Source organism: Nicotiana sylvestris, chromosome 5 (genome assembly GCF_000393655.2).
Source record: "Nicotiana sylvestris chromosome 5, ASM39365v2, whole genome shotgun sequence".
NCBI classification, from domain to species: domain Eukaryota; kingdom Viridiplantae; phylum Streptophyta; class Magnoliopsida; order Solanales; family Solanaceae; genus Nicotiana; species Nicotiana sylvestris.
The window spans coordinates 103,713,130-103,728,714 of record NC_091061.1 but is presented as its reverse complement, the minus strand read 5'-3'; the positions used below and the strand labels follow the sequence as shown (position 1 = coordinate 103,728,714).

General features: G+C 35.3%; 1 long non-coding RNA gene across 1 annotated transcript; it reads left to right on the top strand.

The window, feature by feature from the left end:
• Nucleotides 1-5,595: 5,595 nt before the first annotated feature.
• Nucleotides 5,596-15,280, top strand: LOC138891268 (uncharacterized). Its single transcript, XR_011407636.1, has 2 exons — nt 5,596-5,849; nt 15,073-15,280. It is a non-coding gene; the product is annotated as an uncharacterized lncRNA (long non-coding RNA).
• The last annotated feature ends 305 nt before the right edge of the window (nt 15,281-15,585 follow it).

The window sequence follows — 15,585 nt, the reverse complement described above, 5'->3', positions numbered from 1 at the left end:
ACCCGATAAGTCTGAAGTTGATCATAAAGCGGGTAGGCTTGCAAATTTTTTACAAAGTAAGTATAGGTTCAATGGTGATCTCAAAACCGGGTATGGATGCAAAAGCCCCGATAATATAGTAGTGCTTCATATTTTTTGGACCTTAAATATATGGGGGCCTAAGGCAAGGACTTCACTTGCCTTACTCTAGAGCCGCCCTTGATTGTACGCAGCCTTACCTTGCATTTTTGCAAGAGGATGTTTCCATGGATCGAACCTGTGACCTCCTGGTCATGTGACAATAATTTTACCAGTTTCATCGAGGCTCCCCTTTAGTAATTGCAATATAATACAATATAAATTAATAAAAATTATACTCAGAGTATAATGATAAATAAATTAGTGCTAATAAGAATAACAACAAAATAACTAGATACAATTAGAACGGTGTTTTAAATATATATTTTATTATGGATGTTTATTTGGTACTCCGTTGTAAATAAGCTTCCAGAAGAAGCTTATCCATATGGGACTCCGCCGTAAATATATTTATCTATTTAGTACTTTATTGGAAATAAGGCTCCTGAAGAAGTTTATCTTTTCGATACTCCGTTATGGATAAACATTACCCCAAGTAGAAGATTATTCATACCTAGTACAATAAGCTTATCCTTTTGGTACTCCGTTATGGATAAACATTACCCTCAGTAGAAGATTATCCATGTCTGCTACAATGAGCTTATCCTTTCAGTACTCCATTATGGATAAACATTACCCCCGATAGAAGATTATCTATATCTAGTACAGTAGCAGCTTACACAGCAGCTTGCAGTAGCATGTTACACAAAAGCTTCCTTTCTTCTATAAATAGAGAAAATTTCGGTTCATTATGTACATAAGTTTGAAGTCGAATAATATATCAGTTTCTCTTTATACTTATCTTTACTTTACAGTCTTTATTTTATAACACGTTATCAACACGAGACTCTGTCATCTCGAGCAAATACTTTGAAAGTATCTGAGAATATGGATAATCCTCAAATTATGTTTGGATCAAAGACAAATCATAAAGATATTTGTGTTATTGATAGTGGAACAACTCATGCCATATTCAAGGATCAGAAATACTTTTCTTATTTGCATAAGGAAAAAACAAATGTTTCAACAAATTTTGGTAATATAAGTTTGATTGAAGGCTCTAGAAGAGCCATTATATTTCTGTCTAAGGGAACAATACTTATTATAAATAATGCATTGTTCTCCTCCAAGTCCCGAAGAAACTTATTAAGTTTTATAGATATCCGCCGAAATGGGTATCATGTTGAGACAATAGATGAAATGAATGTGGAATATATTTGTATTAAAAAGAATATTTCTGGCCAGAAATGCATTGTAGAAAAGTTAGCGACTTTATCTTTTGGCTTATACTATTCAAAAACTAGTACAATTGAAGCACACTCTATCGTAAACCAGAAGTTTATGGATTCAAATACTTTTGTGCTTTGGCATGGCCGTTTGGGCCATCCTAGATCAATAATAATGAGACGAATTACTGAAAATTCGAGTGGGCATCCATTAAAGAACCTAAAGATTCTTACAGATGATGAATTTTCTTGTGATGCTTGTTATCAAGGCAAAATGATCACTAGACCATCACCTATGAAGGTTGGCATTGAATCCCCTACCTTTTTAGAGCGTATACATGGGGATATAAGTGGGCATATTCACCCACCAAGTGGGTTGTTTAGATATTTCATGGTCCTAATAGATGCATCTTCAGGATGGTCTCATGTGAGCCTACTATCATCTCGCAGCCTGGCGTTTGCAAAGCTATTAGCCCAAATAATTCGATTAAGGGCACAATTCTCAGATTATCCTATAAAGGCTATTCACCTTGATAATGCTGGAGAATTCTCATCTCAATCTTTTGATGATTATTGTCTATCAGTTGGGATAAAAGTTGAACATCTTTTAGTTTATGTTCATACTCAAAATGGCCTTGCAGAGTCATTTATTAAACGCCTACAATTGATAGCAAGACTACTACTTGTAAAAACAAAATAGCCCACTATTGTTTGGGGTCATGCTATCTTGCATGCAACATCACTTATTCAACTAAGACAGACACATTATAATAAATATTCTCCGTCATAATTAGTTTTTGGTCATGAACCAAATATTGCCCATCTACAAATTTTTGGATGTGATGTATATGTGCCAGTAGCACCACCACAGCGTAGTAAGATGGGGCCACAGAGAAGGATATGAATATATGTTGGGTTTGAATCACCCTCTATTATTCGCTATCTTAAACCATTGACAGGAGATTTATTTATTACTCGATTTGTAGATTGTCGGTTTGATGAAATAATTTCCCCACAATTAGGGGAGAGAAAAAGGAAATCAAAAGAGAACTTGTGTGGAAATTTTCATCATTATCTCACTTTGATCCACGCACCCTTATATGTAATCAGGAGGTCCAGAAGATCATCCATTTACAGAATATAGCAAATCAAATGCCAGACGCATTTACTGATTTGAAAAGGATAACTAAGTCACATATCCCTGTAGAGAATGTGCATATCCAAATTGATCTTCCAGTAGGACCATATACTAGCATGAGAGCTAGTGAACTTAAAGCACGCCTGAAGCGTGGTAGGCCTTTGGTTTCTAAGGATCGAAATCCTCGGGAAAACAAATCGACAAATGATCAAAACGATACTATGAAGGGATCTCCCGAAGAGACTCAAGATCTGATTAGTTATGAGATTCATGAAGAAATCAATGAACCTGAAGCTCAAGTGAGTGAGGAACTTTTAATAAGTTCTACCGGTGATGTGATTAATTTAAATCGATCTGCAATAGTGGTGGATAATATTTTTGCATATAATGTTGCACTTAATATTATGAAAGATAGTGAGGATCTTGAACCCCGATCTATCGAAGAATGTCGACAAAGATCTGATTGCCAAAATGGTAAGAGGCAATTCAATCAGAATTGAAGTCACTTGCTAAAATAGAGATCTTTGGACCAGTAGTCCAACACCTGCTGGTATAAAGCCAGTTGGTCATAAATGGGTTTTTGTGCGAAAAAGGAATGATAAAAATGAAGTTGAAAGATATAAAGCTTGCCTTGTTGCACAAGGATTATCACAACGACCTGGAGTCGATTTTGATGAAACATATTCACCTGTTATGGATGCCATAACATTTCGATATCTCATTAGTTTATCACTACATAAAAAGCTTGAAATACATCTAATAGATGTAGTTACAGCTTATCTGTATGGTTCACTTGATAATGAAATCTAAATGAAAATCCCTGAATGATTTAAAATGCCTGAAGCAAATTCAAAATCTCAGGAAATGCATTTAATCGATTACAAAGATCTTTGTACGGTTTAAAGCAATCTGGGCGCATGTAGTATAATCACTTTAGTGAATATTTGCTGAAAGAGGATTACATAAATGATGTTATTTGTCCATGTATTTTTATAAAGAAAATGACATCAGAATTTGTTATAATTGCAGTTTATGTTGATGACATAAATCTTGTTGGAACTCTAGAAGAGCTCCAAAAGGAAATTGAATATCTTAAGAAAGAATTTGAGATGAAAGATCTAGGAAAGACAAAACTTTGTCCTGGTCTGCAAATTGAACAATTAGCAGACGAGATCTTTATCCATCAATCTGCCTATACAGAAAGGGTCTTAAAATGCTTTTACATGGACAAAGCGCACCCATTGAGTACACCAATGGTTGTTCGATCACTTGAAGTGAATAAGAATTTATTCCGACCTCCAGAAGAGGATGATGAACTCCTTGGTCCCGAAGTATCCTATCTCAGTACAATTGGTGCACTAATGTATTTTACTAATGCTACAAGGCCTGACATAGCATTTTCTGTTAATTTACTAGCAAGATATAGTTTTCTCCTACACGGAGACATTGGAACGAGATTAAGCATATATTGCGATATTTAAAGGGAAATCTTGATATGGGTTTGTTTTATACTAACAAATATAGTGCAGATCTTGTTGGTTATGCAAATGCAGGTTATTTATCTGATCCTCATACAGCTCGATCTCAAACCGGGTACGCGTTTAAATATGGAGGTACTGTCATATCATGGCACTCCACAAAGCAATCTATGGTTGCTACTTCTTTAAATCATGCTGAGATAATAGCTATTCATGAAGCAAGTAGGGAATGTGTATGGTTGAATTCAATAATTTATTTTATTCAAGAAAAATCTAATTTGGAATGTGAGAAAAGACCCACAATTTTATACGAAGACAGTGATGTATGCATAGCTCAATTAAAGGGAGGATTTATAAAAGGAGATAGAACGAAACATATTTTACCAAAATTATTCTACACACATGATCTTCAGAAAAAATGGTGACATTGATGTGCAACAAATCCGTTCAAGTGATAATCCAGCAGATTTATTCACTAAATCTTTGTCAACTTTAACTTTTGAGAAGATGGTATAGAAGATTGGAATGCGGAGACTCAAATATTTAAAACAAGGTTTTTATCAAGGAGAGTAAACTACGTGATGCACTATTTTTTCTTTACTAAGGTTTTTTTCCACATGATTTTCCTTATAAGGTTTTTAATGAGGCATCTAGCAGTACGTATTACTAAAAATGTGTATTCATTTTCCTTCACTAGAATTTTTTCCCATGGGATTTTTCCTAGTAAGGTTTAAATGAGGCACATTATCTTTTAAACATTCAAGGGGGAGTGTTATAAATATATTATATTATGGATGTTTATTTGGTACTCCGTTGTAAATAAGCTTCCTGAAGAAGCTTATCCATATGGGACTCTGCTGTAAATATATTTATCTATTTAGTACTCTATTGAAAATAAGCCTCCTAAGCCTCCTGAAGAAGCTTAGCCTTTCAATACTCCGTTATGGATAAATATTAACCCCGGTAGAAGATTATCCATACCTAGTACAATAAGCTTATCCTTTCGGTACTCCGTTATGGATAAACATTATCCTCGGCAGAAGATTATCCATACCTGCTATAATGAGCTTATCCTTTTGGTATTCCGTTATGGATAAACATTACCTTCGATTTCGGTAGAAGATTATCTATATCTGGTACAGTAACAGCTTACACAACAATTTTCTTTCTTCTATAAATAGAGGAGATTTCAGTTCATTATGTACATAAGTTTGAAGTCGAATGACATATCAGTTTCTCTATATACTTGTCTTTACTTTACCGTCTTTATTTTATAACAAACGACACCTTTTTATGTTCTTGTCTATTTTTCAAACTTTCTTGAAGATATTCTTCAATATGAATTTTACATATTTCGTAGCTATGGGAGCATTGAAGATGAAAATTAAACCACCACCACTTCCGTAACAGTCCTGCTAAATATGAATTTTGAAAAACGAATTAAAGAAAAGAAACGTTGGGACTTAAGTGGAGTAGTATTTTTTAAACTGATAAGGGTCAAAACTGTCCCGAAACTATTGGAAATAGAGCAATGCAATTATACCCTCTATTTGCTATTGGGCACAAAAATACCCTCATCGTTAGTCAAGTGGAGCAAATATAACGGAGGGCATAATTGCTCTATTTCCAAGACTTCACATTAGCTATAGAGTCAATTTCAAAAGTATTTTCTTTGCTGATTTGGAGTTCCCCCTTGGAAAACAATAACCTCCATATAATTTCTTAATTCTCCAATATCAAGAACATCTGGCTGACGCCTCCCTCGCCACTTTTCTCACTTCTTCATCAATCATCACCACTGTTATGTAGCAAACTTTTATCCCGAAAAATCCAACCAGCGAGCCTCATCGGACTTCAACGGAAACTCCTCCAGTAGTCCATTTTTTCCTGGTATGTTTTTTTTTTTCTTTCAGAAATCTGTATAGAAAAAATCGAAAAAATATGTATAGAAAGACCCAAGTCCAGATCTGATCCTCTACAAATGGTTTCAGAACGAGAAGAGAGTAGAGGCTTGAAAATTAAAAAATGGAGAAAATTGTAGAAGGATTAAACAAAATAAATGTAAAAAAAATATCGAATTAAGTCTCCAACACCAATAAATCTCTCTTTTTCTATGTTAATCTCTCCAGATGGTACTGTTCTCGCATTTGTGTTAAAACATAAATTAGAAAACTGTTAGAAGAAACTGAAAAGCTGCAAACGATAAAAAATATTCCGAGTCCACAATTTTCTTGTGCGTCCTTAAGGAATTTTAACCCCCTTACAAGTTGCCAAGGTAATTGATTAAATTCTCCCAGGATGAAACGGAATAAATCTTCCTGCAACAGTGGCAATACAAACTGTAGGATACCAACAAAGTCAAAGAATGGAGCAACATCACACTTACAAATTTAAAAGAGAAACTGCGAAGTAGAATGCAAGATTTTCATAAGGAAGTTCTGTTTTTTTCCAGTATCTGAAAACGAAGCCATGCCTCGGAATTTATAGGCAATTGTCGGGGGAGGTGTGATGTCTGTTCATAATGTGAACAAATCTTTGAAAGAAAGAGGTGTCTGTTCATAATGTGAAGAGAAGGGAAAAACAGTGTTCAGCATTTTGGATTATGCATTCCAGTTAAATGGTAATGACTGTAACAAGAATGAACATAGATGAAAGCTGTGTGATTTGCAAGTAAGGATTAATTGCATCTGATAAGTAGGTTTCCCTTTGAACTTTCCGTAATGAGCATATGTCGGATATACTCGGTCAATCGGTAGATTTGATATCTTTGAACCGTCGAACTTTAATGTATACCTAGACAACCATATGTCACACAACCAACCCTTAACCGTCTTTTGGTTCTCGTTGTTGTGTTCGTTTCAGCCATGAACACCGCCTGGTTTCATAAGTGCGTAGAGAATTGGTCTTACAGAATTCTTATTGAAGCGACTTCCACTTCACACTTACATAGGTGATTCCTAAATGTGTAATCCTTTAGATTGACACTATTTGATAAATACTACATCAAACTTAGGTAATCATTAAAGAACGTGTAAAGTTCTATCCTTGTTACTGAACATTGTCTTCATCACGAGAAGGGACCAAAGATTTTACTTTGACAATGTTGAATCGGTCAATCACAACTTTGTTTGAGCTTCTTGAACGTAGATCACGGAATATCCAAAATTCTAGGTAGAGTTACCACCATGTTGACTTGTCCTCGGCCATAGTCCCATTCCCTTAGATGATTTCTCAACTCCCTCTCTAGTTAAGCCTTTTGTAAGCAGATCCGCCACATTATCCTTTGATCTTACATAATCAATAGTGATAATTCCACTAGAGAGTAGTTGTCTAACGGTTTTATGTCTTCACCGTATATGACGAAACTTTCCATTGTACATAACGCTCCCTACCCGTCCTATTGCAGCCTCACTATTGCAATGTATGCATATATGAGCCAAATGTTTTGGCCAGAACAAAATGTCTTCTAAAAATTTCGAAGCCATTCAGCTTCTTCGCTGGCCTTATCCAAAGCTATAAACTCTGATTCCATTGTAGAGCGAGCGATACACGTCTGTTTGGAAGACTTCCAAGATACTGCTCCTCCGCCAACAGTAAAAACATATCCACTTGTGGACTTTGTTTCTGTTGAGCCGGTTATACAATTTGCATCACTATATCCTTCGATAACCGTAGGATATTTATTGTAGTGCAAAGCGTAGTCTTGGGTATATTCCAAATATCCCAGAACTCGTTTCATTGCCACCTAGTGATGTTTGTTGAGATTACTTGTTAATCGACTAAGTTTACTTATTGCACAAGCTATATCAGGACGTGTACAGTTCATGATATACATTAAGCTTCCCAACACACGAGCATAATCCAATTGAGACGTGCTTTCACCTTTATTCTTTACAAGATAATGGTTTAAGTCAATTGGAGTTCTTGCACTTCTAAATTCCAAGTGTTTGAATTTCTCAAGTACCATTTTCACGTAATGTGATTGAGACAAAGCCAGACCCTGAGGAGTCCTCTAGATTTTAATTCCTAGAATTAAATCGGCAACTCCTAAGTCTTTCACATCAAACTTACTAGCAAGCATACGCTTAGTAGCTTGAATGTCGGCAATGTCTTTGCTCATTATTAGCATATCATCAACATATAAGCAAACAATGACTATATGATTTGGAACGTTCTTAATGTAAACACATTTATCACATTCATTAATCTTAAAGCCATTTGACAACATTGTTTGGTCAAATTTTGCATGCCATTGCTTGGGTGTTTGTTTTAGTCCATAAAGGGACTTAACAAGTCGGCACACCTTCTTTTCTTTTTCCGGAACCACAAACCATTCAGGTTGGTTCATGTAAATTTCTTCCTCTAGATCACCATTTAAGAAGGTTGTTTTTACATTCATTTGATGGATTTGAAGACCATACAAGGCGTCTAACACTATTAGCATCCGAATTGATGTAATTCTTGTTACCGGCGAGTATGTGCCAAAATAGTCAAGACCTTCTCGCTGTCTAAATCCTTTGACAACAAGTCTTGCCTTGTATTTGTCAATAGTACCATCGTCTTTCATTTTCTTCTTGAAAATCCATTTAGAACCCAATATTTTGTTACCTGGAGGAAGATCAACCAATTCCCAAGTGTGGTTGCTCAATATGGATTCTATTTCACTATTGACAACCTCTTTCCAATATTGTGCTTCTGAGGAAGACATTGCTTCCTTGAAGGTTCAAGACTTATTTTCTAGCAGGAAAGTCAGAAAATCTGGACCGAATGAAGTAGATGTTCTTTGACGTTTACTTCTTCTCGGATTTTCCTCATTAGGCATACCATCTGTTGTTTCCTCCCAATGTCGTTTTGACTTTTGGTAGGACAATTCACTTTCCTTTTTATACGGATAAATAGTTTCAAAGAATTCAGCATTCTGATTCTATTACCGTATTAACATGGATCTTAGGATTTTCTGATTTATGAACCAGAAAACGATATGCCTTGCTATTGGTTCATATCCAATAAATACACAATCAACCGTTTTTGATCCTATCTTCACCCTTTTAGGCTTAGGAACCTGTACTTTAGCTAAACACCCCCACACTTTAAAGTATTTCAAGCTGGGTTTCCTTCCTTTCCACTTTTCGTACGAAATGGACTGTGTTTTACTGTGGGGCACACAGTTGATTATTCGGTTTGCTATAAGTATAGCTTCCCCCCACAAGTTTTGTGGTAAACCAGAACTTATCAACAAGGCATTCATTATCTACTTTAATGTTCGATTCTTTCTTTCTGCAATTCTGTTAGATTGAGGAGATCTTTGGTCCAGATGCCTTCTTTCTTTTCTTTTTATTTCCCGGTGCTTCCTCAACAATGTTAGCTCCCATTATTTCCGAGTTGCCACGTGACTTCTTTTCAGTATTTTTGTTGTCTTCTTCTATCCTTAGACAAACAATTAGATCCTCAAGTGTCATCTCTTTGCGCTTGTGCTTCAAGTAGTTCTTAAAGTCCTTCCATAAAGGAGGTAACTTTTGTCACACCTCCTTTTTACCTACACCCCCCAGGAGGGTGTATATAAGGGAGTTTTTTCCAACTTAAAGTGACAATCGAAACGGGATTATTTATTTATTAAATTCAGAGTCGCCACTTGAGATAATTATGGTGTCCCAAGTCACCGGTTCAAATCCCGAATCGAGGAAAAGATTGACTCTGTATTACAGTCCGCGAACACAGAAATCCGGGTAAGGAATTCTGTTAACCCGGGAGAAGGTGTTAGGCATTCCCGAGTTCCGTGGTTCTAGCACGGTCGCTCAACTGTTATTATTGGCCTATTATCTGATTTTAAACATGTTTAATCCTATGTGCAATTTTGACTTTTAAACCGCTTTTATTTAATTAGTTAAAGGAAGATTGCAACGTCATTTAAAATATGTTTCGAACCACGTCACATAAATGCACCCGCAGTCCGCAACACATTTTATCTAACGTTGAGATTTGGATTTGGGTCACATAAATGTGCACCCGCGTTTAGGAAGGTAAATTATTAAAATAGCGCGCCTAAAGTGACTACGCGTTTGCAACTTTGCGATGGTCGTAGAATTTCAACTAAATAGCACGCCTCGAATTCTAAGGATCAAAACAAGATTAATTAAATGAGGGCCATGCAATTGTCATTTTTGTTTGGCATGGCGTACCTCAATTCTAATTTTAAAGGGTATTCAAACTAGATTTAGGAGGGCCATAAACTATTTATGTTATTTAAATGGCACACCTCCACTCAATCAAACGAATTATTTTAAAGCTATCAACTACCCTCTGAACATTGTAGTCCTGGTATTTCCGTTTTGAATGGCATCAACATAGTTCGAGATTTTAGGCATAGAGTTGATTCTAAACAGCAACTCATTACTAATTAGTAGCTTGATGGTCTAAGTGACTTAATTAGGCAAGAAGCAATAAGATGATCAAGAGAAAAGGGCCTTGGCAAGATTCAAATTTTAATGGGCCATTCATGCAAGTCTAGCTCAATTTGATCATTCAACATATATCCAGAAATAATAAAAAATCCAAAGTTTAATCTACTACACAAAGGATCACTATAGGCCTTTTATGACCTTTAAAACCAGATCCAAATGGTATGATCCATAGCCAGAAAACACGCCTTTAGCCTTAATGCCAATACTCCAAAAAAAAAAACAGAAACTCACTTGCACACTTTGAATCAATATGATGCTTTCTAACAAACCAAATCTTCAAGAGTCGAACCCGACATTATCGAGCTTGAACAAATTTCAAGGAAAAAACGCTGCTCTTATTCAACTTGATTTTACCTATAAATTTCATCTTGATCATGTGTTACTGAATTTAAAAAAAAAAGAAAAATCGAACCAATCAAACAATTGCACTCTTACTTCATGAAGGCCAAAGTCAAGTAAGGAAACAAAAGAAAATAACTACTAGATCTACATGACAGCGACAAATAACTAGACATCAATTACAATTTTTGAAAGAAAGCTCAGAAGAACTAAAACTGGACATCAGCTACAATTTCATAGCAAAATAGATAGGAGATAGCTCGCAGAGCACATGCTTAGCTGCACAGAGCTCAAATTTAAGAGAAATGAGGCCAAATAGGGGCTGGAATCAACAAGCTTAAAGCCTAGACCAAAAGTTAATTACAAAAAAATACTAAACTAAGCTATAAAGCACCATAAAACAAAGTAGTAAGGCTGAACTCATAACAGAAAGCTGAAAACATGTTTTGAAACTTTAGAATTTCCATCTTTATTCCTCAAATAAATCTTCACATGAGGTAGAATGTAGAAGTGTACCTGGAAATCGAAAAAGAAACAAAGAAATATGGAGTCAATGGCCAACAGCAGTGGAGCAGTAACATGAATCAGCTTCAGATTCAATAAAACAGCAAAAACGGCTGATGAACACAAATGGAACAGCAACCACCCAGCAGAATTCAAACCAAAAACTTTCTAAAATCCGAATTCAAACCATTTCAATCTCAGAGAATCAGAAAATATTTCAGTAATTGAAAAACTTCAGAGATCAAAATAGGGAACTCAATGGAACAATGTTTTCTTTAGATTTTCAGCCGTCTCTGATTTTTCTGTATTTTCTATCTCTGAATCTCTGCCTTGAATGCCAAGTTAGAGAGACTTTATAGGCAAGGCATTTAGGGCAGCTAGATGAGAATTAGATTTGCACTTAGACCCTCTTTAAATTTTCATTATAGCTTAGGAGTCCTTAAGTTAAAATTCAGAAATTTCCTTAGGTCCCTTCCTCAGCTTACTAGAAGCTTCCATTTCAGTTATACAAAGATTCCTTAGACTAGACTACCCAAATTACCCCTTAATGACCCTGTTATTGCCCCTGAAACTAAACGGGTATGAGGTCAAATTGACCCAATGTTTCAATCCAGCCTGGCCTTGCAAGACTCAATATGAATCTCTTATTTTTTGGCTTTTGATTTCAATCAAACCAACAATCTATAATCGAACCCACAATTTAAACAGACTGGCCCGAAATTTCCACAAAAGAAAAACCCAGAAACCCCTTTAAAAATGAAACTAAAAACAAAAAAGAAAGGGAAATGAACCAATAAAATAAGCTAGGCTTGGTTATTAAACTAGTTATGCAAAACAGAACAAACGAGCAAACGAACACATGATGAAGAAAAAGAAGAAAGGGTGCAGAAAAAGATAAAAATGAACTTAGACGCTGTAAGCACGTGATTTTTGCCCAATATGAGAATTACTTCCAAAAAATTCAAAAATAAAATAATTTTCTTTGGTGTGCAATTTTGTGATATTTTGTGATATTTTTTGAATAATTATTTGTATTTGTCTGTGCATGTTTATTTGTTAAATTAATAAAAATACAAAAAATGTCGCATTTTGCATGTAGGATTTAATCCTACAATTGTTAGTAATTAAGTTTGTTTTACAAAAAAATAAAAATTTACAAAAATAGGCATCGTTTGCATTTTTAGCATTTAATGTCCAAATATACAATTTTATGCTTAATTATTACTTAATTGTGCGTTAATTGTTATTTGGAGTTAATTTGCGCTTTTATAACTTAATTTAGTTCTTAATAATAATTTAAGTATTTTTATAATTTAGTTTTAGAGAAATAAAAGAAGAAAAGAGAGCGAAAATATAAAGAAAGTCGGAATTGGGCCTCTTCTTCGATTTCAAGCCACAGGCCCAAAAAATGGCCCAATCTTCCCAAACGACCCAGTCCATTTCGAACTGGGTCGACCCAGTCCATAACCCAACACCCCTATTATCTTACAAACAACACAAAAAAAGAAGAAGAAGAAAACCCTAAAAAATACTAACCCATCCGCCACCCCCCTCCCTTTTCCTTCTTCTTCCTCAAGCTTCACCAAGCTCCATCAATGGCTTCCTTCCTTCCCCTCATGCCACACACACTCACTCACGACACACACACACACTGTTGCGTCGTCTTCCTCCTTCAACCAAACGACCTTCGCGATGCCGCTCCATTATTTTTCCATAGCTGTTGCGTCGTTGCTCCAGCTTTCTTCATCGCCATCTTCCTCCTCGACGACCATAGCTGCTGAACGAAGCAACAGTCGACGACCATAGCTTCTTCAGCTCCTTCATCGCTGCTTCTGATGCCTTGTCCGCTGCTGCCCGTCCGAAGCCACCATCGCCGCTGCTTCATCGTCTTTCTCCGGTTGCATCACGGCTGCTTCCCTTCCTCCTTCCAGATGCTACTGACCCTACTATTTCTTCTTCCTCACTTACTGTCACTGCGTCATTTCCTCCTCCAAAAACAGGAGTCCGCCATGGCTGCTGTCGCGACTGCTTCTTCCAACTCCGTCGCCGCTGCTGTCGCCGCTACTTCCTCGTCGTTGCTGCTCCATTCTAGCTGCCTCGTCGAGCTGCTACAGCTTCACCATGGCCAGCTGCTTATGCCTTTTGCTTCATCTTCTCCAGCTCCTCCATTTTTTGCTGATGTTGCTCACGTTCCAGGCTTCTGCTTCATACTGCCTTTGCGTCGAACAAATGACGAAGTTGCTACTGCCTCACTAACGTTGTGGCTTCTACCTCATCTTGCCTTCGTCTTCGTCGTCATTCGTTCGAGCTTTGGTCGAGGCTCGGACAGATTTGTTTACAATCGAGTTCGTCGTTGATTCATCTCCGGTTAGTTGTTTTTGAGTTTTATTTTTGTCCATATTTCGTTTTTATATTTCTCGAAGTTAAAATCGTTAAATATTTGATTCTTGTTTTGTTCGTTGTTCATCGTTGAAATAATTTTCTAGTGTGTTCATGTGTTTTGATTGAATTAATTTTCAGATTTCAAATGGAAAGTTAATTAGTGGTTTTTCATGTTTATTTCATGTTTGTTTTATTGTTTATGTAAGAATTTGTTAGTTTGATGTTTGTTAGATTCAAATTGAAATTTAATTGATTATTTCTTCAATTTGTTTCATGTTGTTATGTATTTTCCAGAAATTATTAATGTTGTTTGAGTCATTTAATCCGTCATGTTTGTTGTTTTAAAAATAGATTCATTCATGTTCATACTTTGTTTGTTTGTTCTTGAATCCGAAATTTGTATAGCTTGATTTCTTGTTTACCATTTATGATTATTTCTTGAATTTGTCTCATAATCTTGTTTAAAGTTTAATATAGGAATTGTTTGTTGTAATGTTGTTAGAGTTGATTTTAAGTTCAATATTATTGAATTTAGAAATCTAAATATACTTGTTTGATTGTTGTTGTTGAATCTGAAAATAGGTTTGTTGCTAAAAATATTGTTCAATCAAATTTTAGTTGTTCTTTGTTGTTCAATCATGTTCATGTGATTTGTTGTTGAAATGTTGAAGAAATCATGTTCATGAGATTTGTTGTTTGAATTTATGTAGAAATTGGTCATATTGACTATATTTTGGTTGAGTGTGATTAATTGATTTGTTATAGTTGATGGGGTAGTTTGGTAATTTGCAGTACGTTCAGGGGTAGTTTGGTAATTTCAGTAAGGTCGGAGGGGTAGTTTAGGAATTGTACATTTTGTAATTTTTTATATGAAGCATGGGAGACAAAATGTAATGGGGTGGGTTGTGATATAGTTATTTAATATAAAGGGGGGACAAGACAAAATTTAGTGGGGTTGATATATTTATTTAGTGTAATGGGGATGAGTGGGAAGATAATGAGTTTGGTGGGGGAAAAAGATTGATTTTAATTGATTAAAGGGTAGATTATATATAGGAGGTATTGAACACAAAGAAAGAGAGAATAAGAGAAAGAACGAATCTGAAATAAGAGAATAAAAAGAGACAGAATAGAAAAACACAAGGGGAGAGAAAAAAAGAGCTGAATATTTAAGAGAGAAAAATTCCGAAAAATATTCAAACTTTCAAATAAAAAAAAATTAAAAAAAAATCTTCTGCTTTCTTTCATTGTTTGAAATCAGCATTAATTGTTGTTGTTTCATAAAAGTTGGAAGCATTTGTTGTTTGGGATTACTACTCCACCGGTCTGTTACTGGGTTGTTATTGTTGCTGGGCTGTTGTTACTGTGTTGTACTGTTCTTACTGCTGCTGATTCTCATCTTCATTTTCTTTTGCTTCCAATACCAGGTACACAACTGAAAAGCTGGTTATTGTAATCCGAATATGAAGCATGAATACAAAAAATGAAGAGTTGAAATTCTGAATTAGCTTTAATTATATTCTGATTTTTATTTGTATGTACAAATTATTTAGCTTGCAAAAAATCAGAATCATGTAGCTATTTAATACATATAATGGAACATTCGACGATAGCTTAACAGTTGAACTATCTGCATATATTGCCTAAATAAATAAATGGTGTAGTAACTTCGTCGAGTCAAAAATCAAACGAATAGGTCATCTGGTAGGAACTTGGTAGAAATATTGTTTAGATTAAATATTATTGGTTAGTTTCAACATGTAAATAAATTAAGACATTTTTTTATTTTATTTTGTAGAGACAGATTTGATACAAATTTGATAGAAAATAATGTAGGCATTTTAGGATTGTCTTTTAAAAATAATGAGATGAGCCTCGCCCAATAAAATGCACCAATTGCGGGGCCCTCAATAAATGTTTAATTGAGTATTTAGAATTCG